This window comes from Chiloscyllium punctatum, chromosome 50 (assembly GCF_047496795.1).
Source record: "Chiloscyllium punctatum isolate Juve2018m chromosome 50, sChiPun1.3, whole genome shotgun sequence".
In the NCBI taxonomy this organism is placed as follows: Eukaryota; Metazoa; Chordata; class Chondrichthyes; order Orectolobiformes; family Hemiscylliidae; genus Chiloscyllium; species Chiloscyllium punctatum.
Genome location: NC_092788.1, coordinates 18568322 through 18593694, shown reverse-complemented (window position 1 = coordinate 18593694; position 25373 = coordinate 18568322). Strand labels below are relative to the sequence as shown.

Here is a 25373-nt window from a genome sequence, read left to right as displayed (position 1 = left end):
GTTTAAATCCATTCGACATGCACTAGCAAAGCCCCCCAAAAGGATGTTGTTGCTCCTCCAGCAATCTGTCTTTTTTGTACAGGTCCCACCAGACCTGGAAGATTTTCCAATAATCCAAAAATCTGAAACGATCAACCCTGAACTAGCTTTTTAACAACATGTTAAACTATACCGCCATCCTAATACTTACCTCTTTTCCATATGGCACGGGGAGTAATTCAGAGATTACTGAGGATTGTTCTGTCTCTCTCTCTCTCACACACACGCACTCACACACACACAATCTGACAGACTCCATATTACTTTGCAGAAGAATACCAATAACTTTATAAATAATCAGAATGATAACTGGAATGAAGGATTTAGTTAAAGAAAGGACGAGAGAAATTACATTTCTTCTGGATGTCAGTTTGAGTTGGAGAGTTCATTTTCCGATGGTTCATCACTCTCCTACTGAACATTATCAGTGAGTCTCTGATGAAATGCTAGTTTTATGTCCCACTTGCTTTTTAAGTGTTTAGGTTTCTTTGAGTCAGTGATGTAATTTCCAGTATTGGTGATTTCATGCCTGGTCCTTTTCCTCAGAGAGTGTTCGATGGAATCAAAATCGATTTGTTTGTTGATAGAGTTCCGGTTGGATTTCCATGCTTCTAGGAATTCTCCTGCGTGTCTTTCTTTGCCTGGTCCTAGATGGATGTGCAGACCCAGTCAAAATGATATACTTCCTCATCCGTTTGTAAGGACCTAGTGATCGTGGGTCATGTCTTTATTCTGGTTAGTTGTTGTTCATGCATCCAGGTGGCTCGTTTTCTGCCTGTTTTTCCGATGTAGTGTTTGTTACAGTTCTTGCAAGGCTTATTCTTCCTGGAGCAGAACAGACAGAGATGTGAACTTGTAAAGTTTGAAGAAAGTTGCAGAGTAAAACAGAAAACTCTGTTTCTGTTAGTTGGCATTACAGCATCAAGGAGTTCTAATTTCAAAATGGTCAGCAAAAGAGCTGGGACTGAGATACATAAATACTTCTTTATTGAGAGAGTTGTTAGGATTTGGATTAGACTGCCTGGGAGAGTTGTAGATGACGATTCAATAAAGAATTGGATATTTATTTGTAAATTATAAATTTAATGGGCTACAGAGATAGGGCTGGCAAATGGAAGGTGCTTGGGAAACATTACTGGAGCTGGTGCACACACAGTGGCTAATGGCCTCCTCCTGTACTTTAAAGGCTTATACTCTACCATGTGTCTGATGCAAATAAAAGTTAGTATCGGATTATTTCCTGTTTTAAGTGCTCGCAAATATCTGATTATTTGGTTCAGGATAAACATTTAAAATGCAAATATTGCAAGGTCAGTCTCATTATGTAGTCTATTTATTTCTCAGAACATGAATATTTTAAATGTTATGTTCTGATAATGAAAACAAATATCTCATTGCTTTGGCATGTATCTCTTTGAAAAGGTCTGACTTTTCCCTCACACCAAAATATGTCCATTTTTTTTTCACTGTCCACATTTCATATTAAGTCGCATTCTTTCTAAAAATCGGAAGTTTTCAAATTATTGTTCGCTAAAATTTGATAATGTAATCATTCACAGTGCATGTTCAATTATTGCTATTTCTAAATGGCTGGCTATTAGCTGAAGCTCGTACATTTCACTGAGAAATTTAACTGATTGATTATATATAAATGTATAAGAACGCTAATTCTATTTGATTGTCCAATCGTTTACTCACTCCGAACATGTAATCATTCAGAAGCCGACCATTTTCAAAATGTTGGAGTGGCAATGCATGGTTTTGAATCCTGACATTGAATGTATAATTCTGATCATAACAGTTACGTACCATGTTCTTTATTCAAAGTAAAATAAAATGTGCATTCTTTATTTTTGCGTTACAAAAAATTGATAGGAGTTTATACATTACTCCCATAAATACAGAATCGACCTAATTGTTTTCAGAGATTATAGTTCAGTTGAATAATCATACTTCATATCTCATTTTTGCCCAATTCACGAAACATAGCTAACAGTTGATTATTGTTCGGGTCAGTAAACTCAACACCTTGCAATGAGCTACGCTACAAAATGGCTTCCAAAAGATTTTGAATCATTTAGTGTTACTGGAATTCACAGTTGCATGTGATGCTGAGTGACACACTGACCTGCTCCTAAATCTGTGCAAAGAGTTTCTAACCTGGGTCAGGGCAGTCAGTCAAACATTTCTTCACAACAAATAATTTGGAATCCACCCTGGGAAAGGTTGGAGCTCGCTAACAGACTATCACTGGTCTCAGTGTAGCTACAAATAATATCCAAATTAAATATCAATGGCTGATCAGAAACCAAGTTTTAAAAAACCATCTTCAGTCAGAGCCTGGCCCGTTGGGCAGATGTGTCGACATGCAGTGTCAGAATCACACCGCACAACTTACTGATGTTGCTGACACCTGGCCTACCTCCCAAACCCCATATTTCTACACCCTGGACCGGATGCTGGGAAAAGACGTTAAAAAGTTGACAGTCTGATGCACTGTCTTGAGTCTCACAAAGAAACCTCTGAAACCATACCCAATAAATGTCACCTTCATTATCACCAGTATCAAAATGAAATTTTACATCTCTGTGGATGGCCAGAGATTAATACATGGTTCACCAAACAGAATATATCTGAAGAAAACAGCAGGAAATGGCAGGCCAAGAAGCACGTTAATAACTGAACTTGGCGGATTCTGTTTGGTGTGTGGTTACATACACATATTGTACTGGCACTCAGGTGACTGTAACAATGCACAACGTAAATGTAAGTTTTGACCTAACACCTCGTCAAAGCTTCCTGATCTCACACACATCACTCCCTCACACACTCAAGAATTGAGAACCTACAAGCTTGGTGAAACAGGAATCATAGTACAGGCCCTTAAGCCCTTGACGTCCTGCCGACATTTTATCCTGTTCTAAGATCAGACTAACCTACATACCTTTCATTATACGATCATTCATGTGCCTATCCGCACACCCACACTCTCTGCATAAAGAACCTACCTCGGACATCTCCCATAAATATTCCTCCAATTACCTTAAAATCATGCCCCCTCATCATAGCCATTTCCGTCCTGGGTGAAAGTTTCTGGCTATCCACTCTATCTATGCCTCTAATCATCTTGTCCACCTCTATCAAGTCATGTTCCATTCTTTTTCGTTCCAACGAGAAAAAAACCTAGTTCCCTGAATTTTCTTTGCAAGACCTGCCCTCCAGTCCAAGCAGCGTCCTGATACATTTCCTCAGTACACTCACTAATGCTTCCACATCTTTCATATAATGAGGCGACCAGTACGGAATGCAACATTCTAAGTGTGATCTCACCAGGGTTCCATAGAGCTGCAGCATAACCTCACGACTTAAACTCAACCCCCATGCTAATGAAAACATCATCCGGCTTCTTAAGAACCTTATCAACTTGGGTGGCAACTTTGTGGGAGCTATGACATGGATCATCAGATCCCACTGTTACTCCACAATGTATGAATCCTACATTTAACCGTGTATTATGCATTCAAATTTGACCTTTCAAACTGAATTGCTTCACAATTTTCCAGGTTAAACTCCAACTGTCTCTTATCAGCCCAGTTCAGCATCCTGTCAATGTCCTGTGCAAACTACAATACCCCTCCACACTACCCACAATTCCACCATACTTTGTTAATTTGAAAAACTTACTAATCCACCTTCCCTCTTCCTCATCGAAGTCATTTATAAATATCACAATCAGCAGAGGCCCCAGAACCGATCCCAATGGAGCACCAATGGTCACCGAGCTCCAGACTGAATACTTGCCATTTACCATCCCCCTCTGTCTTCTATGGACCAGTCTATTCTGCATCAAGACAGGCCGGTTTCCCTGTATCTGATGCGTCCTTACTTTCTGAATGAACCTACCATGGGGAAATTTACCAAACGCCTGGTGAAAAACCATGTACTCCACATCCACTACTCTCGCTTCTTCAATGTGTTTGATCCCATCCTCAAAGAATTCAGTAAGGTTTGTGAGGCATGACCTGCCCCTCACAAAGCCATGCTGACTATTTCTAACCAAACTATGATTTACAAGTAATCATAAATTCTGTCTCTCAGAATCCTCTCCAAACCTTTGCCCAATGCTGATGCAAACTGACTGGTCTGTAATTCTCTGGATTAACTTTATTCCATTTCCTGAACAAGGGAGTAACATTTGCCTCCCTCCAATCATCTGGCATGACTCCAATGGAGAGTGAGGATGCAAAGATCATCTCCAAAGGTGCAGTAATCTCTTCCCTCTCTTCCTGTTGTAAGCCAGGGTGGATCCCATCTCCCCTAGGAGATTTATCTATCCCTGTGTGTGTATTTCAATCAGTCTGTCCTTCACCTCACCATGTCTACTCACTGTCCAACTATCTGATTGACTGCTTTCCATTTCCGGGCTCTATACAGTGCTGCTTTCCTGAACACATTGTTCCCTATAACCTGTTAATCATGGAATGGAAAACATGGGAAGGCACCAATGCCTTCCTGATGAAAGGCTGATGCCCAAAGCTTTGACTCTCCTGCTCCTCAAATGCACCTGATATGTTGTGCTTTTCCAGCGCCACACTTTTTGACTCTGATCACCAGCATCTCCAGGCCTCACTTTCTCCATTACAAAGGGCTGTCCCCTCTGCACACTGAGCAGGCAATTAATCAGCAGAAACTCGCTGTATTTAGAGCTGACCATTCAGTTCTGGAAAGTTGCATTTGATAAATACATTTACTGAAAACAAAATTCCTATTCAACAAATATTCATTCAGTCCCAGAGTTTTGGTTCATGAATTAGGCAGCTTGATAACGAGCAGTCAATGACTGAAGAACTCCGAAGTACAGAGTATTCTAGGTGATATATTCCAGGCTGGATGTGCTTTCCCTTAATGTTGGCTATGTTATCGGACAGACAGATGTGATAAGGGAACGCAGTGACACGTGGAATTGTGACATTTTTGCCATTACAGAGATGTGCTTGAGGGAGGTCAGGGCTGACAACTGAATATTCTGCGGTGCAAGAACTATAGGCAGCACAGGAGAGGGGTAAAGGAGGAGGTGGTGATGCATTATTAGTCATTATGGAGTCAGTTTCTGCAGTAAGAAGGGAATTAAATCGGAAAGAGAAGCTTAAAGCAGGTACAAATTGAGCAGGTCAATGGAGGCAACTACCATATGTGTTGGGCTAAACTTAAAACGGAAGTAGAAGCGTAAATATGATGCGTGATAAAACATTAGCGGGTAGTATGAGCGGGTGAGAGAAATAGGGAGTAGTATATGATTTGGGCGGGTCTTAGAGATATAGGGAGGGGTGTAGGGTTTGGAGTGGATTAGAGGGATAGGGAAGCGTGCAGGGTTTGAGAGAGTTGTGGAGTAGTATAGGGTTTGAAGGAGGTTGGAGAGATAGAGAAGGGTTACGGATTGGAGGGGGTTAGACGGATAGGGAAATGTGTAGGTTTGGAGGGGTTAGAGAGATAGGGAGGCATGCAGGGTTTGAGAGAGATATGGAGTAGCATAGGGTTTGGAACAGGTTAGTGAGATAGGGAAGGGTGTAGGGATTGGATGTGATTAGATAGATAGGGAAAGGGTTTGGTGGGGTTGAGTAAGTAGGGAGAAGTATTGGGTTTAGAGGGTTCAGAAATATAGGGAGGAGAGCAGGGTTTAGAATGGGTTAAGGAGATAGAGTGTGGTGCAGGGTCTAGAGTAGGTTGAAGAGATAGGGAAGGGAGTAGTGATTGGAGGAGTTTAGAGAGCTAGGAAAGGGTGCAGTATTTGGAAAGGGTTAAGGAGTTAGGGAGGGGTGTCGGGTTTGGAGGAAGTTAGAGAGATATACAAGGGGTACAGTGCATGGAGGGTGTTATAGAGATAGCAAAGGCAGTAGGGGCTGGAGGAAGTTATATAGATGGGATGGGTGGAAGGTTTGGAAGAGGTCATAGAGATAGAGAGGAACGTAGGGTTTGGGGAAGGAAAGAGAGATAGCGAAGGGGGTAGGTATTGAGGAGGTTTGAAGCTCTTATGTCAGATCAAACACTGACACAGAAACCTCCTGCTGACCCCCCTCCCTCAGCCTCACGGTGTCCGATCAAACACTGACACAGAAACCACCTGCTGACTCCCCTGCCTCAGTGTCCCTCTACATTGAACAACACTTGGAGGAAGCAAAGAGACTGACAGAGCTGGAGAATGTTTACTGGGTGGGCCATTTCAAACCCAACACCAAGAGAAGCTCAGCAGCAACATTACTGATCGAGGTGGTCGAGTTCAAAAGGACACAACTGCTTCACTGCGTCTGCACCGGGTCGGGGGGAACGACTGATAGGGAGAAACATCCTTGACCTCACCATCACCAACCTACTGGCTGCAAACACATTGTTCAATGACCGTATTGGGAACGGTGAACTACCGCACACAGTATTTTTGGAGACATTTTCCACTTTTACATTGTGAAGACCCCTGTGTATATGTGACACCATCACTGTGCTCAACGGGGCAGATTTCCAATAGATTTTGGAATTTTGCACTGGCCTGTGTGAGGTGGTTCGGGTCATTACCAACAGCAGCAGAATTGTACTCCAGTATAATTTTCACTATCACTGCCTGGCATATACTTCACGTTATCCTGGCCGTCAAGCCAGGGATACACCCTTGATAAATGGAGAAAACAGGAAGGCCTGACTATAGTAGCACCAAATACACCTCAGAATGAGATGAAGTTACTAAATTGGGCCACTTACTCATCACATGGTATAAATAGCAAATGAGACACAGATGTAACCAGTGAATCAGACCTAATCTCTACAATCCGGGTGAGTGGTGGTGGACAATCACACAACTCACTGGAGGAGAAGAATCCACCAATACCACCTTCCTGAATGATGGAAGGGCTTAACACAACAATAGAAATCTAAGGCTGAAACATTCATAGCTATGTTCAGACAGAAATATCGATGGGATGATCTATTTTAGTCTCCTCCAGATGGCAGTCTTCAGCTAATCCGACTCACTTTGTGTGGTATCTACAAACAGCTGGAGGGATTGGAGAATGCAAAGGCTATGGGCCATGATAACATTCCATTCCGGCTGTTCCTGCTGGGATACAGCACTGGGACCTACCTGACAATGTTAGAAACTATCCGGGTGTGTTCTGTACACACACACACACACACAATATCAGACAATCAGTGAATACCCCATTGCTCGAATCCCTGTCATTAATAAAGGAATGGCAGATGTCACCCACAGTGGGGTCAAGCAGCACTTCCTCAGTACTAACCTGCTCGCTAAAGCTCAGTTTGGTCTCTTATCCCTTGGGCTCATTGAAGCCTTGGTTTAATGATATACAACAAGAGAACACACAGCTGAATTTGAGAGGTGAGGTGACAGTTACTGCACTTTTTACATGATCATAACTGCATTTGTCCAAATGTCATATCCAGGATTAACGGCAAACCTGGAGCAAATAGGAATCGTCTGCACTGGCATGAGTTATACCTGGTACAAAGGAAGGTGGCTGGGGTTGGTGGAGAGCAGCCATCTCAGCTTCACCGAAGTTCCCCAGGGACGGGGTTTCTGGGTAAGCCTGTAGACCAGAAATGTAAAGGTAGGACACCATACTCCTACAGGATGATAGAGACAACTGGCGGCAGTTGAACTGGACAGTTATCATACCTCAAGTAAGGGAGAGATTGAGTAGGACAGTCCTTTTGTCATTAGTTCAGTCCAAGGAATTGAACCCACACTGTTGGCATTAATCTGCATTATAAACCAACCATTCAACTGATTGAGCTAACCAAATCCTCACGCAGCTCTGTGATATTTTAATATTATTCCATTAAGATATGTTGGTAAACACCTTTGGAGCAGGTGGAACGAGAAGCAAGCTTCCTTGCTCAGAGAGAGGGACAGCATCAGTGAGCTATAAGAGTGCTCTCTGCCCTCGGCCCTATAATTTTCAGCTGCTTCATAAATGACTGTAAAATCACAAGTGAGGATGTTTGCCAATGATTGGACAGTGTTCAACACCATTCATGATTTACTCAGATACTGAAGCAGTCCTTGTCCAAATGTAACAGAACCTGGAGATATGCAGGTGTGTGCTTAACAGTGATAAAACCATTTCCATTACACATGTGCCAGACAACGATTCCTGATATCAATGGAAAATTGAACCACATCCTCTAACGTTCAATTCCACCACCATCACTGAACACACACCAAACAATATCGTGGGGATTATCGTTAACCTGAACTGGATTGACCATATGATTTCATTACCTATTCCTGTGAAGGGCTTATGCTAAAACATTGACTTCTCCTGTACCTCAGATGCTGCCTGACCTGTTTTGATTTTCCAACGCCACTTTTTGACACACATGACTTCATTGGCTACAAGAATATGTCAGGGACTAGAAACTGTGCAGGAATAACTCACCTCAAAATTTCCGAAAGCCTGTCACCTATTGCTAAGACACATGTTGAATGTGTGTGTGTGATTAAATACTTCCATTTGCCTGTGTGAGTGCAGCTTCACCCCTCATCCACTGACATTCAGTAGCAGCAATACCTGCCATCTACTCAGTGCTCTGCAGAAATTTACCAAGGCTCCTTACAACGGACCTCTGAAACCCCCGACCATCGAGAAGGACAAGGGAAGCAGAAACACGGGACCCCCACCATGTTCGCATTCTGTCCCAAGCCATCTACCATCCTGATTGGGAAGTATATTGCCGATCCTTCAGTGTCACTGTTTTAAGTTCCCTATCTATCAATAAATGCCGTACAAATCACATTTCATGAATAAATTAACAGAAACTTTTTGACTCAACCTGTTCATTACTGCACACTGTGTTTTGGGTTTTGTGAGCTCAGGCTAGTTGGTCCAGGCAGTACATTGCATGTTGTGAACAGCTGAAGGGATATGCTGTTTGAAACAATCTGTCAGTCTCTCAGAGGCATGGCCTACATACCGAACATCACACAGACACTGACATTCTCATCCCACTTTACTGAGCTTTGAGATAGACAGAAGCAACTGAAAACGTACTCATATCTGACTGGAACTGTTTAAACACACAGTGACATTGTTGCCACCAAAATTATTATAAGTGAATATTAGCAGGGAGAAAGTGAGGACTGCAGATGCTAGAGATCAGAGTCAAAAAGTGTGATTCTGAAAAAAAACTCAGACCTTCAGGCAGCATCTGAGGAGCAGGAGAATCGACTATTAGTTAACAATATTAATACAAGGGAAAATAATCGTATATTTTCAAAGTTCTTGTACTTAATTATAATTTGTTCTTGGGTGTGGCAATGAGACTCATCATTTCATTGCTACTTACTGTGAGTTTTCATCATATTGTTGTTATAACAGTGTACTGAATAAATGGGTGGATTTTGTGCTTGTTGGACAAACTATAAGTTGGTATTATGAAAGGATATCGGACCTTTAGTAAAGAGACTTTGCTGTTAATGTTTAGAACAATGGTGCAAACATTTACACAGAGATTTCCAGCTCAAGTCACACACAAGGTTGTTGGGCTGGGATCACGCTGGCCATCAATGGAGCTGCACAATTCTGTTTAGACACTGACATTGTAGAGCTAACATACACTGGATATCGTTTATGAGGGATTCAATATAAGATGCCATGTGCTGCAGGAGCCCATCACCTTTATAACACCTTCATTCAGGATCGGGTCCAAGGTGCAGAATTACAGAGTTTAGGTGGCACGCAAGAAGAGATATACTTGCAAGATATGGCTGTTTATAGGTCATTGTTATAAATATTGAACTGCATCTGGACCAGTGCCATGTGCTAGTCCATTGACCAGTCTGCCCCACACACATCTCCCTGTTGTTCAGGTGGACCTTTAACCAGTCTATTCTGAGGGAGTGTGTGTGCAACCGCCCAGCTCCAGTTTAGATGCTCTTTGTCAGATTTTGGAGATGGCCAGTGTTTTGGAGGTCCTGGTGAGACCCAATAACACTGTGTCTGAATTCAGGCTTTTCATCAAAGACATTTCAACAGCTTTGCTGCTTGCAAGATGGTGCATTCACTGATCTGTACATGAATCGGCTGTTTACTATAGTTACTGAATTGTGTAATAGTTAGGTGTGCGCTCTGGTATTTCAATTATTGTTCACTTCAATTGTTTTCAACTGAAAAACAATGATGGTTAGTTTATTTTAAAATATGTAAGAAATAAAGTGATATTAACTCTTCATTACAGAAAATGTGAAAGAGACCAGGTATATATTTCCCATGGACTAATCAAGCAACAGTCAGATATTGTCTGTAAAGCAGGATTCTGTGAACAGCACTATGTCCCAGGCAACATCACCACCCTCTCTGGTAGGTTCTGTCCCACTGACAGGAGACAGCCAGGCAAAGGGGGACTGCTCATTTGTATATAGTCAATATAGGGTGGCGTGGTGGCTAGCACTGCTGCCTCACAACATCAGGGTCCCAGGTTCGATTCCAGCCTCCGGCAAATGCCTGTGTGGAGTTTGCAAATTCTCCCTCTGTCTGCGTGGGCTTTCTCCCACAGTCCAAAGATATGCACCTCAGTTGAATTGGTCATGTTAAACTGCCCATAATGTTCAGTGCATTAGTCAGAGACTCCTGCTCCTTTGGAAGGTCGGTGTGGATTGGTTGAGCTGAAAGGCCTGTTCCCATCCTGAAAGGGATCAAATCTAATGATCGTGCTGAATCCTGTGTTTGCTAGACTGCTCTGCAGCAGGTTATGGTGGAATCAATAAAAGGGAAACATATAATTGATCACATCATCACCGATCTGCCTGTTGAAGATACACCTCTCCATCTCAAATATCAGTCAGAATGGTCACTGCACAATGGGGAGCAAGGGCTACCTTCACAATTGGCAGACCCTCCTCGCCATGATATGTAGCCCCTTGAATACTGAATGGGACAGAATTTAAACAGATTGAATAATTAATGATGATGCGGCCATGAGGGGCAGAGGGCCATCAGCAGCAGCAGAATCATACTCCGTACAGCGCATACAGTCTGGGACTTCACACCCCGATATACCTCCCACTGTACAGTAACCATCACACCCCGACATACCTCCCACTGTACAGTAACCATCACACCCCGACATACCTCCCACTGTACAGTAACCATCACACCCCGACATACCTCCCACTGTACAGTAACCATCACACCCCGACATACCTCCCACTGTACAGTAACCATCACACCCCGACATACCTCCCACTGTACAGTAACCATCACACCCCGACATACCTCCCACTGTACAGTAACCATCAGACCCCGACATACCTCCCATTGCACAGTAACCATCACAGCCTGACATACCTCCCACTGTACAGTAACCACCACAGCCTGACATACCTCCCACTGTACAGTAACCATCACGGTCCGACATACCTCCCACTGTACAGTAACCATCAGACCCCGACATACCTCCCATTGTACAGTAACCATCACGGCACGACATACCTCCCACTGTACAGTAACCATCACGGCCCGACATACCTCCCACTTGACAGTAACCATCACACCCTGACATACCTCCCACTGTACAGTAACCACCACAGCCTGACATACCTCCCACTGTACAGTAACCACCACAGCCTGACATACCTCCCACTGTACAGTAACCATCACGGTCCGACATACCTCCCACTGTACAGTAACCATCAGATCCCGACATACCTCCCATTGTACAGTAACCATCACACCCCGACATACCTCCCACTTGACAGTAACCATCACACCCCGACATACCTCCCACTGTACAGTAACCATCACACCCCGACATACCTCCCACTGTACAGTAACCATCACACCCCGACATACCTCCCACTGGACAGTAACCATCACACCCTGACATACCTCCCACTGTACAGTAACCATCACGGCCCGAAATATCTCCCACTGCACAGTAACCATCACACCCTGACATACCTCCCACTGTACAGTAACCATCACGGCCCGAAATATCTCCCACTGTACAGTAACCATCACGGCCCGACATACCTCCCTCTGTACAGTAACCATCACACCCCTACATACCTCCCACTGTACAGTAACCATCACACCCCGACATACCTCCCACTGTACATTAACCATCACACCCTGACATACCTCCCACTGTACAGTAACCATCACGGCCCGACATACCTCCCTCTGTACAGTAACCATCACACCCCGACATACCTCCCAATGTACAGTAACCATCACACCCCGACATACATCCCACTGTACATTAACCATCACGGCCCGACATACCTCCCTCTGTACAGTAACCATCAGACCCCGACATACCTCCCACTGTACAGTAACCATCACACCCCGACATACCTCCCACTGTACAGTAACCATCACGGCCCGACATACCTCCCACTGTACAGTAACCATCACACCCCGACATACCTCCCACTGTACATTAACCATCACACCCCGACATACCTCCCACTGTACAGTAAACATCACACCCCGACATACCTCCCACTGTACAGTAACCATCACACCCCGACATACCTCCCACTGTACAGTAACCATCACACCCCAACATACCTCCTACTGTACAGTAACCATCATGGTCTGACATACCTCCCACTGTACAGTAACCATCACACCCCGACATACCTCCCACTGTACAGTAACCATCATGGTCTGACATACCTCCCACTGTACAGTAACCATCACACCCCGACATACCTCCCACTGTACAGTAACCATCAGACCCCGACATACCTCCCATTGTACAGTAACCATCACAGCCTGACATACCTCCCACTGTACAGTAACCATCACGGTCCGACATACCTCCCAATGTACAGTAACCATCAGACCCCGACATACCTCCCATTGTACAGTAACCATCACACCCCGACATACCTCCCACTGTACAGTAACCATCACACCCCGACATACCTCCCACTGTACAGTAACCATCACACCCCGACATACATCCCACTGTACAGTAACCATCACACCCCGACATACCTCCCACTGTACAGTAACCATCACGGTCCGACATACCTCCCACTGTACAGTAACCATCACACACCGACATACCTCCCACTGTACATTAACCATCACACCCCGACATACCTCCCACTGTACAGTAACCATCACACCCCGACATACCTCCCACTGTACATTAACCATCACACCCTGACATACCTCCCACTGTACAGTAACCATCACACCCCGACATACCTCCCACTGTACAGTAACCATCACACCCCGACATACCTCCCACTGTACAGTAACCATCACGGTCCGACATACCTCCCACTGTACAGTAACCATCACACCCCGACATACCTCCCACTGTACAGTAACCATCACACCCTGACATACCTCCCACTGTACAGTAACCATCACAGCCTGACATACCTCCCACTGTACAGTAACCATCACGGCCCGACATACCTCCCACTGTACAGAAACCATCACACCCCGACATACCTCCCACTGTACAGTAACCATCACACCCCGACATACCTCCCACTGTACAGTAACCATCACACCCCGACATACCTCCCACTGTACAGTAACCATCACACCCCGACATACCTCCCACTTGACAGTAACCATCACAGCCTGACATACCTCCCACTGTACAGTAACCATCACAGCCTGACATACCTCCCACGGCACAGTAACCATCACGGCCCGACATACCTCCCATTGTACAGTAACCATCACACCCCGACATACCTCCCACTTGACAGTAACCATCACACCCCGACATACCTCCCACTTGACAGTAACCATTACACACCGACATACCTCCCACTGTACAGTAACCATCACGGCCTGACATACCTCCCATTGTACAGTAACCATCACGGCCCGACATACCTCCCACTTGACAGTAACCGTAACACCCCGACATACCTCCCACTTGACAGTAACCACCACGGCCTGACATACCTCCCACTGTACAGTAACCATCACGGCCTGACATACCTCCCACTGTACAGTAACCATCACGGCCCGACATACCTCCCACTGTACAGTAACCGTCACACCCCGACATACCTCCCACTGTACAGTAACCGTCACACCCCGACATTCCTCCCACTGTACAGTAACCATCACACCCCGACATACCTCCCACTGTACAGTAACCATCACACCCCGACATACCTCCCACTGTACAGTAACCATCACACCCCGACATACCTCCCACTGTACAGTAACCATCACACCCCGACATACCTCCCACTGTACAGTAACCATCACACCCCGACATACCTCCCACTGTACAGTAACCATCACACCCCGACATACCTCCCACTGTACAGTAACCACCAGACCCCGACATACCTCCCACTGTACAGTAACCATCACACCCCGACATACCTCCCACTGTACAGTAACCATCACACCCCGACATACTGTACAGTGGGAGGTAACCATCACAGCCTGACATACCTCCCACTGTACAGTAACCATCACGGCCCAAAATATCTCCCACTGTACAGTAACCATCACGGCCCGACATACCTCCCTCTGTACAGTAACCATCACACCCCTACATACCTCCCACTGTACAGTAACCATCACACCCCGACATACCTCCCACTGTACATTAACCATCACACCCCGACATACCTCCCACTGTACAGTAACCATCACACCCCGACATACCTCCCACTGTACAGTAACCATCACGGCCCGACATACCTCCCACTGTACAGTAACCATCACACCCCGACATACCTCCCACTGTACAGTAACCATCACACCCCGACATACCTCCCACTGTACAGTAACCATCACGGTCCGACATACCTCCCACTGTACAGTAACCATCACACCCCGACATACCTCCCACTGTACAGTAACCATCATGGTCTGACATACCTCCCACTGTACAGTAACCATCACACCCCGACATACCTCCCACTGTACAGTAACCACCACGGTCCGACATACCTCCCACTGTACAGTAACCATCAGACCCCGACATACCTCCCACTGTACAGTAACCATCACACCCCGACATACCTCCCACTGTACAGTAACCATCACACCCCGACATACCTCCCACTGTACAGTAACCATCACGGTCCGACATACCTTCCACTGTACAGTAACCATCAGACTCCGACATACCTCCCATTGTACAGTAACCATTACAGCCTGACATACCTCCCTCTCTACAGTAACCACCACAGCCTGACATACATCCCACTGTACAGTAACCACCACAGCCTGACATACCTCCCACTGTACAGTAACCACCACAGCCTGACATACCTCCCACTGTACAGTAACCATCACGGTCCGACATACCTCCCTCTGTACAGTAACCATCACAGCCTGACATACCTCCCACTGTACAGTAACCATCACGGCCCGACATACCTCCCACTGTACAGTAACCATCACACCCCGACATACCTCCCACTGTACAGTAACCATCACACCCCGACATACCTCCCACTGTACAGTAACCATCACACCCCGACATACCTCCCACTTGACAGTAACCATCACACCCCGACATACCTCCCATTGTACAGTAACCATCACACCCCGACATACCTCTCACTTGACAGTAACCATCACACCCCGACATACCTCCCACTGTACAGTAACCATCACACCGCGACATACCTCCCACTGTACAGTAACCATCACACCCCGACATACCTCCCACTGTACAGTAACCATCACAGCCCGACATACCTCCCACTGTACAGTAACGATCACACCCCGACATACCTCCCACTGTACAGTAACCATCACACCCCGACATACCTCCCACTGTACAGTAACCATCACACCGCGACATACCTCCCACTGTACAGTAACCATCACACCCCGACATACCTCCCACTGTACAGTAACCGTCACACCCCGACATATCTCCCACTGTACAGTAACCGTCACACCCCGACATTCCTCCCACTGTACAGTAACCATCACACCCCGACATACCTCCCACTGTACAGTAACCATCACACCCCGACATACCTCCCACTGTACAGTAACCATCACACCCCGACATACCTCCCACTGTACAGTAACCATCACACCCCGACATACCTCCCACTGTACAGTAACCATCACACCCCGACATACCTCCCACTGTACAGTAACCATCACACCCCGACATACCTCCCACTGTACAGTAACCACCAGACCCCGACATACCTCCCACTGTACAGTAACCATCACACCCCGACATACCTCCCACTGTACAGTAACCATCACACCCCGACATACTGTACAGTGGGAGGTAACCATCACAGCCTGACATACCTCCCACTGTACAGTAACCATCACGGCCCAAAATATCTCCCACTGTACAGTAACCATCACGGCCCGACATACCTCCCTCTGTACAGTAACCATCACACCCCTACATACCTCCCACTGTACAGTAACCATCACACCCCGACATACCTCCCACTGTACATTAACCATCACACCCCGACATACCTCCCACTGTACAGTAACCATCACACCCCGACATACCTCCCACTGTACAGTAACCATCACGGCCCGACATACCTCCCACTGTACAGTAACCATCACACCCCGACATACCTCCCACTGTACAGTAACCATCACACCCCGACATACCTCCCACTGTACAGTAACCATCACGGTCCGACATACCTCCCACTGTACAGTAACCATCACACCCCGACATACCTCCCACTGTACAGTAACCATCACACCCCGACATACCTCCCACTGTACAGTAACCATCACACCCCGACATACCTCCCACTGTACAGTAACCACCACGGTCCGACATACCTCCCACTGTACAGTAACCATCAGACCCCGACATACCTCCCACTGTACAGTAACCATCACACCCCGACATACCTCCCACTGTACAGTAACCATCACACCCCGACATACCTCCCACTGTACAGTAACCATCACGGTCCGACATACCTTCCACTGTACAGTAACCATCAGACTCCGACATACCTCCCATTGTACAGTAACCATTACAGCCTGACATACCTCCCTCTCTACAGTAACAACCACAGCCTGACATACCTCCCACTGTACAGTAACCACCACAGCCTGACATACCTCCCACTGTACAGTAACCACCACAGCCTGACATACCTCCCACTGTACAGTAACCATCACGGTCCGACATACCTCCCACTGTACAGTAACCATCACGGCCCGACATACCTCCCACTGTACAGTAACCATCACACCCCGACATACCTCCCACTGTACAGTAACCACCACACCCCGACATACCTCCCACTGTACAGTAACCATCACACCCCGACATACCTCCCACTTGACAGTAACCATCACACCCCGACATACCTCCCATTGTACAGTAACCATCACACCCCGACATACCTCCCACTTGACAGTAACCATCACACCCCGACATACCTCCCACTGTACAGTAACCATCACACCGCGACATACCTCCCACTGTACAGTAACCATCACACCCCGACATACATCCCACTGTACAGTAACCATCACAGCCCGACATACCTCCCACTGTACAGTAACGATCACACCCCGACATACCTCCCACTGTACAGTAACCATCACACCCCGACATACCTCCCACTGTACAGTAACCACCACGGTCCGACATACCTCCCACTGTACAGTAACCACCACGGTCCGACATACCTCCCACTGTACAGTAACCATCACACCCCGACATACCTCCCACTGTACAGTAACCATCACACCCCGACATACCTCCCACTGTACAGTAACGATCACACCCCGACATACCTCCCATTGTACAGTAACCATCACACCCCGACATACCTCCCACTGTACAGTAACCATCACACCCCGACATACCTCCCACTGTACAGTAACGATCACACCCCGACATACCTCCCACTGTACAGTAACCATCACACCCCGACATACCTCCCACTGTACAGTAACCATCACACCCCGACATACCTCCCACTGTACAGTAACGATCACACCCCGACATACCTCCCATTGTACAGTAACCATCACAGCCCGACATACCTCCCACTGTACAGTAACCATCACACCCCGACATACCTCCCACTGTACAGTAACCACCACGGTCCGACATACCTCCCGCTGTACAGTAACCATCAGACCCCGACATACCTCCCACTGTACAGTAACCATCAGACCCCGACATACCTCCCATTGTACAGTAACCATCACAGCCTGACATACCTCCCACTGTACAGTAACCATGACAGCCTGACATACCTCCCACTGTACAGTAACCATCACGGTCCGACATACCTCCCACTGTACAGTAACCATCACGGCCCGACATACCTCCCACTGTACAGTAACCATCACGGCCCGACATACCTCCCACTGTACAGTAACCATCACGGCCCGACATACCTCCCACTGTACAGTAACCATCACACCCCGACATACATCCCACTGTACAGTAACCATCACACCCCGACATACATCCCACTGTACAGTAACCATCACACCCCGACATACCTCCCACTGTACAGTAACCATCACACCCCGACATACCTGCCACTTGACAGTAACCATCACACCCCGACATACCTCCCACTTGACAGTAACCATCACACCCCGACATACCTCCCACTTGACAGTAACAATCACACCCCGACATACCTCCGACTGTACAGTAACCATCACACCCCGACATACCTCCCACAGTACAGTAACCACCACAGCCTGACATACCTCCCACTGTACAGTAACCACCACAGCCTGACATACCTCCCACTGTACAGTAACCATCACGGTCCGACATACCTCCCACTGTACAGTAACCATCAGACCCCGACATACCTCCCATTGTACAGTAACCATCACACCCCGACATACCTCCCACTGTACAGTAACCATCACACCCCGACATACATCCCACTGTACAGGAACCATCACACCCCGACATACCTCCCACTGTACAGTAACCATCACGGTCCGACATACCTCCCACTGTACAGTAACCATCACACCCCGACATACCTCCCACTGTACATTAACCATCACACCCCGACATACCTCCCACTGTACAGTAACCATCACACCCCGACATACCTCCCACTGTACAGTAACCATCACGGCCCGACATACCTCCCACTGTACAGTAACCATCACACCCCGACATACCTCCCACTGTACAGTAACCATCACACCCCGACATACCTCCCACTGTACAGTAACCATCACGGTCCGACATACCTCCCACTGTACAGTAACCATCACACCCCGACATACCTCCCACTTGACAGTAACCATCACACCCCGACATACCTCCCACTTGACAGTAACCATCACAGCCTGACATACCTCCCACTGTACAGTAACCATCACAGCCTGACATACCTCCCACTGCACAGTAACCATCACACCCCGACATACCTCCCACTGCACAGCAACCATCACACCCCGACATACCTCCCACTTGACAGTAACCATCACACCCCGACATATCTCCCACTGTACAGTAACCATCATGGTCTGACATACCTCCCACTGTACAGTAACCATCACACCCCGACATACCTCCCACTGTACAGCAACCATCACGGCACGACATACCTCCCACTGTACAGTAACCATTACGGCCCGACATACCTCCCTCTGTACAGTAACCATCACACCCCTACATACCTCCCACTGTACAGTAACCATCACACACCGACATACCTCCCACTGTACATTAACCATCACACCCCGACATACCTCCCACTGTACAGTAACCATCACACCCCGACATACCTCCCACTGTACAGTAACCATCACACCCCGACATACCTCCCACTGTACAGTAACCATCACACCGCGACATACCTCCCACTGTACAGTAACCATCACACCCCGACATACCTCCCACTGTACAGTAACCATCACACCCCGACATACCTCCCACTGTACAGTAACCATCACACCCCGACATACCTCCCACTGTACAGTAACCACCACGGTCCGACATACCTCCCACTGTACAGTAAGCATCAGACCCCGACATACCTCCCACTGTACAGTAACCATCACACCCCGACATACCTCCCACTGTACAGGAACCACCACGGCCTGACATACCTCCCACTGTACAGTAACCATCACGGCCTGACATACCTCCCACTGTACAGTAACCATCACGGTCCGACATACCTCCCACTGTACAGTAACCATCACACCCCGACATACCTCCCACTGTACAGTAACCATCACACCCCGACATACCTCCCACTGTACAGTAACCATCACACCCCGACATACCTCCCACTGTACAGTAACCATCACACCCCGACATACCTCCCACTGTACAGTAACCACCACGGTCCGACATACCTCCCACTGTACAGTAAGCATCAGACCCCGACATACCTCCCACTGTACAGTAACCATCACGGCCCAAAATATCTCCCACTGTACAGTAACCATCACGGCACGACATACCTCCCACTGTACAGTAACCATCACGGTCCGACATACCTCCCACTGTACAGTAACCATCACGGCCCGACATACCTCCCACTGTACAGTAACCATCACACCCCGACATACCTCCCACTGTACAGTAACCATGACACCCCGACATACCTCCCACTGTACAGTAACCATCACACCCCGACATACCTCCCACTGTACAGTAACCATCACACCCCGACATACCTCCCACTGTACAGCAACCATCACACCCCGACATACCTCCCACTGTACAGTAACTATCACACCCCGACATACCTCCCACTGTACAGTAACCATCACACCCCGACATACCTCCCACTGTACAGTAACCATCACACCCCGACATACCTCCCACTGTACAGTAACCATCACACCCCGACATACCTCCCACTGTACATTAACCATCACACCCCGACATACCTCCCACTGTACAGTAAACATCACACCCCGACATACCTCCCACTGTACAGTAACCATCACACCCCGACATACCTCCCACTGTACAGTAACCATCACACCCCAACATACCTCCCACTGTACAGTAACCATCACACCCAAACATACCTCCCACTGTACAGTAACCATCATGGTCTGACATACCTCCCACTGTACAGTAACCATCACACCCCGACATACCTCCCACTGTACAGTAACCATCATGGTCTGACATACCTCCCACTGTACAGTAACCATCACACCCCGACATACCTCCCACTGTACAGTAACCATCACGGCCCGACATACCTCCCACTGTACAGTAACCATCACGGCCCGACATACCTCCCTCTGTACAGTAACCATCACGGCCCGACATACCTCCCACTGTACAGTAACCATCACACCCCGACATACCTCCCACTGTACAGTAATCATCACACCCCGACATACATCCCACTGTACAATAACCATCACACCCCGACATACCTCCCACTGTACAGTAACCATCACACCCCGACATACCTGCCACTTGACAGTAACCATCACACCCCGACATACCTCCCACTTGACAGTAACAATCACACCCCGACATACCTCCGACTGTACAGTAACCATCACACCTCGACATACCTCCCACAGTACAGTAACCACCACAGCCTGACATACCTCCCACTGTACAGTAACCACCACAGCCTGACATACCTCCCACTGTACAGTAACCATCACGGTCCGACATACCTCCCACTGTACAGTAACCATCAGACCCCGACATACCTCCCATTGTACAGTAACCATCACACCCCGACATACCTCCCACTGTACAGTAACCATCACACCCCGACATACCTCCCACTGTACAGTAACCATCACACCCCGACATACCTCCCACTGTACAGTAACCATCACACCCCGACATACCTCCCACTGTACAGTAACCGTCACGGTCCGACATACCTCCCACTGTAAAGTAACCATCACACCCCGACATACCTCCCACTGTACATTAATCATCACACCCCGACATACCTCCCACTGTACAGTAACCATCACACCCCGACATACCTCCCACTGTACAGTAACCATCACGGCCCGACATACCTCCCACTGTACAGTAACCATCACACCCCGACATACCTCCCACTGTACAGTAACCATCACACCCCGACATACCTCCCACTGTACAGTAACCATCACACCCCGACATACCTCCCACTGTACAGTAACCATCACGGCCCGACATACCTCCCACTGTACAGTAACCATCACCCCCCGACATACCTCCCACTGTACAGTAACCATCACGGTCCGACATACCTCCCACTGTACAGTAACCATCACGGTCCGACATACCTCCCACAGTACAGTAACCATCACACCCCGACATACCTCCCACTGTACAGTAACCACCAGACCCCGACATACCTCCCACTGTACAGTAACCATCACACCCCGACATACCTCCCACTGTACAGTAACCATCACACCCCGACATACTGTACAGTGGGAGGTAACCATCACAGCCTGACATACCTCCCACTGTACAGTAACCATCACGGCCCAAAATATCTCCCACTGTACAGTAACCATCACGGCACGACATACCTCCCACTGTACACTAACCATCACGGCCCGACATACCTCCCTCTGTACAGTAACCATCACACCCCTACATACCTCCCACTGTACAGTAACCATCACACCCCGACATACCTCCCACTGTACAGTAACCATCACACCCCGACATACCTCCCACTGTACAGTAACCATCACACACCGACATACCTCCCACTGTACAGTAACCATCACGGTCCGACATACCTCCCACTGTACAGTAACCATCACACCCCGACATACCTCCCACTGTACAGTAACCATCACACCCCGACATACCTCCCACTGTACAGTAACCATCACACCCCGACATTCCTCCCACTGTACAGTAACCACCACGGTCCGACATACCTCCCACTGTACAGTAACCATCCGACCCCGACATACCTCCCACTGTACAGTAACCATCACACCCGGACATACCTCCCATGTACTGTCGCTCTGAGCTGGTCACTCCATGTTTGTACACACTCACTTTGAACTGACTTCAATGCTCACAAAATTATTGCCTTGCCTTACCCTGCCTTTAGCAGCGTTTCCCCTCAGCCAGAGCTACCAGGCTCACCTGTCTGCTGTATTGTCTTGGTGTTTAGCAGAGACATAAATCAGGAAGCTTGATATCATTGTCCACAGTCAGTCACTGTGCCCAGCACAGGGAGTCAGGGGGAGTCTCCGATCCCAGTTCGAGAGCTGGGACACGGTCTGTCAGCCTCTCATGGTTGTTGGGGTCAGGATTCTTCCCCTGTGAGGGGGTGAGGAGATGAATGTTAGGCTGCCCCATATCCCTCTTAGCTCTTTGTGCCCTCGTGTGGGATAGTTCCTTCTGGAATGTGAGAATTACCAAGGAGGATTAGGGAAATGGAAGTGGTTGGTACAGCTGTTAGTGCTGGGACAGTTGGGGGAAAGTTGTCGAGGGGTTCTGAGTGAGGGAGTGGGCAGCACAGACACCAGGCAGAGTTGGGCAGAGGGGCAGAGAAGAGATTAGAGAGAGACTGAGAGAAGGTGCTGTATTCACTGAGGGTGGGAGAAGTGGGGATGATGCCACTTACCCTGGTAGAGGGGAAGAGGTCACTGAGCTCCTTCCTACACTGCTGGGCATTCACCCAGAAGGCTGGAATCACACTGACCCAGGGGTCAGCCTCGGACCAAGCCGGAAGGGTCTGGTGTCACAGCTTCCCCTGCCAGCGCTGGAGGAAGATAATGTCCCTCTTATGCATCATGTCATACCCCAGGACCAGGGGCTTGTCCACAATGGGGAGCCCCAGTTTTACCCCCTCTGCCATGTCCAGGCCAGTTTCAGATTCACAATTCAAGAGTAAAATGACTTTTTAAAGATGGCTCCTGGAAACAGGGAGGCCGGTGCATTCTGGGATATCCAGTCAGAGGGCAGCTGTTATGACGAAGGGGAAAAATCATTGTGTTAGTATCAGATGAGAGGAAGACCACGCGGGCAGGGAGGGTAGTTAATGAGGCAGATTGGGGATGGTATCATGAGAAAATGCACTTCACCTGGTGGAGAGTAACCCTCCATGAAACCAGATTAAAATGATACTTGACCATATCATAAGATGGTTTAGGCCTCTGTCTGTCTGAATCAAAACAGGGATGAAATATTGGGTGCAACAAACTTGGAGTGGAGAATTATACAGTAGATTAAAATCCTCAAAAAAGGGGTAACACAATGTTCCAGACTGTTAAAAGGAGTCGGGAAAATCCCCTGCCTTATATTTACCGACATTATCCAATCCTGCAGCAATGATGCCGGAGGACAGGAAAATGGCTAATACTGCAACTTTGTTTACTGTGGAGCAAGGGACTGAGTGAATAGGTCGAGGCTGGAACTCTGAGAGTGAATAAACGGTCACTGAGGAAGTCCCAGGGACTCCAGGACAGTCGGTCTGGATTTGTTCAAGGAAGATCGTGTGTAATTAATCTGACTGTCTCGGTCTGAGGCACTAACCTGTAACTGCATGTGAATTATTTGGATTTGAAGAGAGATCCCATGGCAGACTGTTTATAAACAGAAATTATGGGGTCCAGGTGAATGAAGCAAACAACCCAGAGAAGAGTAAGGCAAGGCATTTCGGGACATCAGCAATAGTGGAGAATGTGCAATAAATGAGAACGTGGTCAGTGTGGGCAGATAAATGAAGGTAGCTGGAAACACCAAAAATCTCGTTAATGGAGCAAATGGCATCATTTCCTCTGTAAGCCAAAGGGCAGAATTTCGCAGCAGGAAGCTTATGTAGGAACTGTATGAAGAATGAGTTCAGTCAGAGCTTGGGGACTGTGTGCAGTTCTGGTCACCCCATCACATGGAAGGATGGGATTGGACTGGAGAGGGTACAGAGGAGATGCTTCACCCTGTGACAGTGGAAGTGTAGTTATGAGTAAAGATTGGAACGGAGGGTGCTGATAGGAGATTAGATTGAGGTGCACATATTGTCAGGATCCTGGGTCGAAAGGGAGAGAATACCTTGCACCTGTTGGAGAGCTCAGTTATCAGTGGAAATTATTTAATGTAATTGGTTGAAATATTAGAGAATTGATGAGGAAAGTTGTTATTTAACGCAGTTTATGGTCGGGATCTGGGAGTCACACATGTAAGTGGTATAGAGGCAGAAACTCTCAAACCATTTTAAAAAGGTGCCGGGATCTGCACCTGAAGTCCTACACTGTCTGGGGAGACAGAACTAGGGCTTTAAAAAACAACATTACATCTTGTCCAATGCAGACAGTGGACAGAGTGATCTCCTCTATACTGTGCTATTTTCTGAAGTTTGCAAAGGTTACCAATATCTGATAGGATTAATATGTAGGGATGAGGGGTGAGGGCAGGGAGGAGCA

The 25373-nt window shown here is 47.6% G+C and overlaps 1 long non-coding RNA gene across 2 annotated transcripts in view; it reads right to left on the bottom strand.

Moving 5' to 3' along the window:
* Positions 1–309: 309 nt before the first annotated feature.
* The window catches only part of LOC140470153 (uncharacterized), a 102623-nt gene continuing 77559 nt past the window's right edge, over positions 310–25373 (bottom strand). For both annotated transcript variants that reach the window (XR_011956447.1, XR_011956448.1), the window contains one exon: positions 310–864. This is a non-coding gene — a long non-coding RNA (uncharacterized lncRNA). The remainder of the gene's footprint in view (positions 865–25373) is intronic.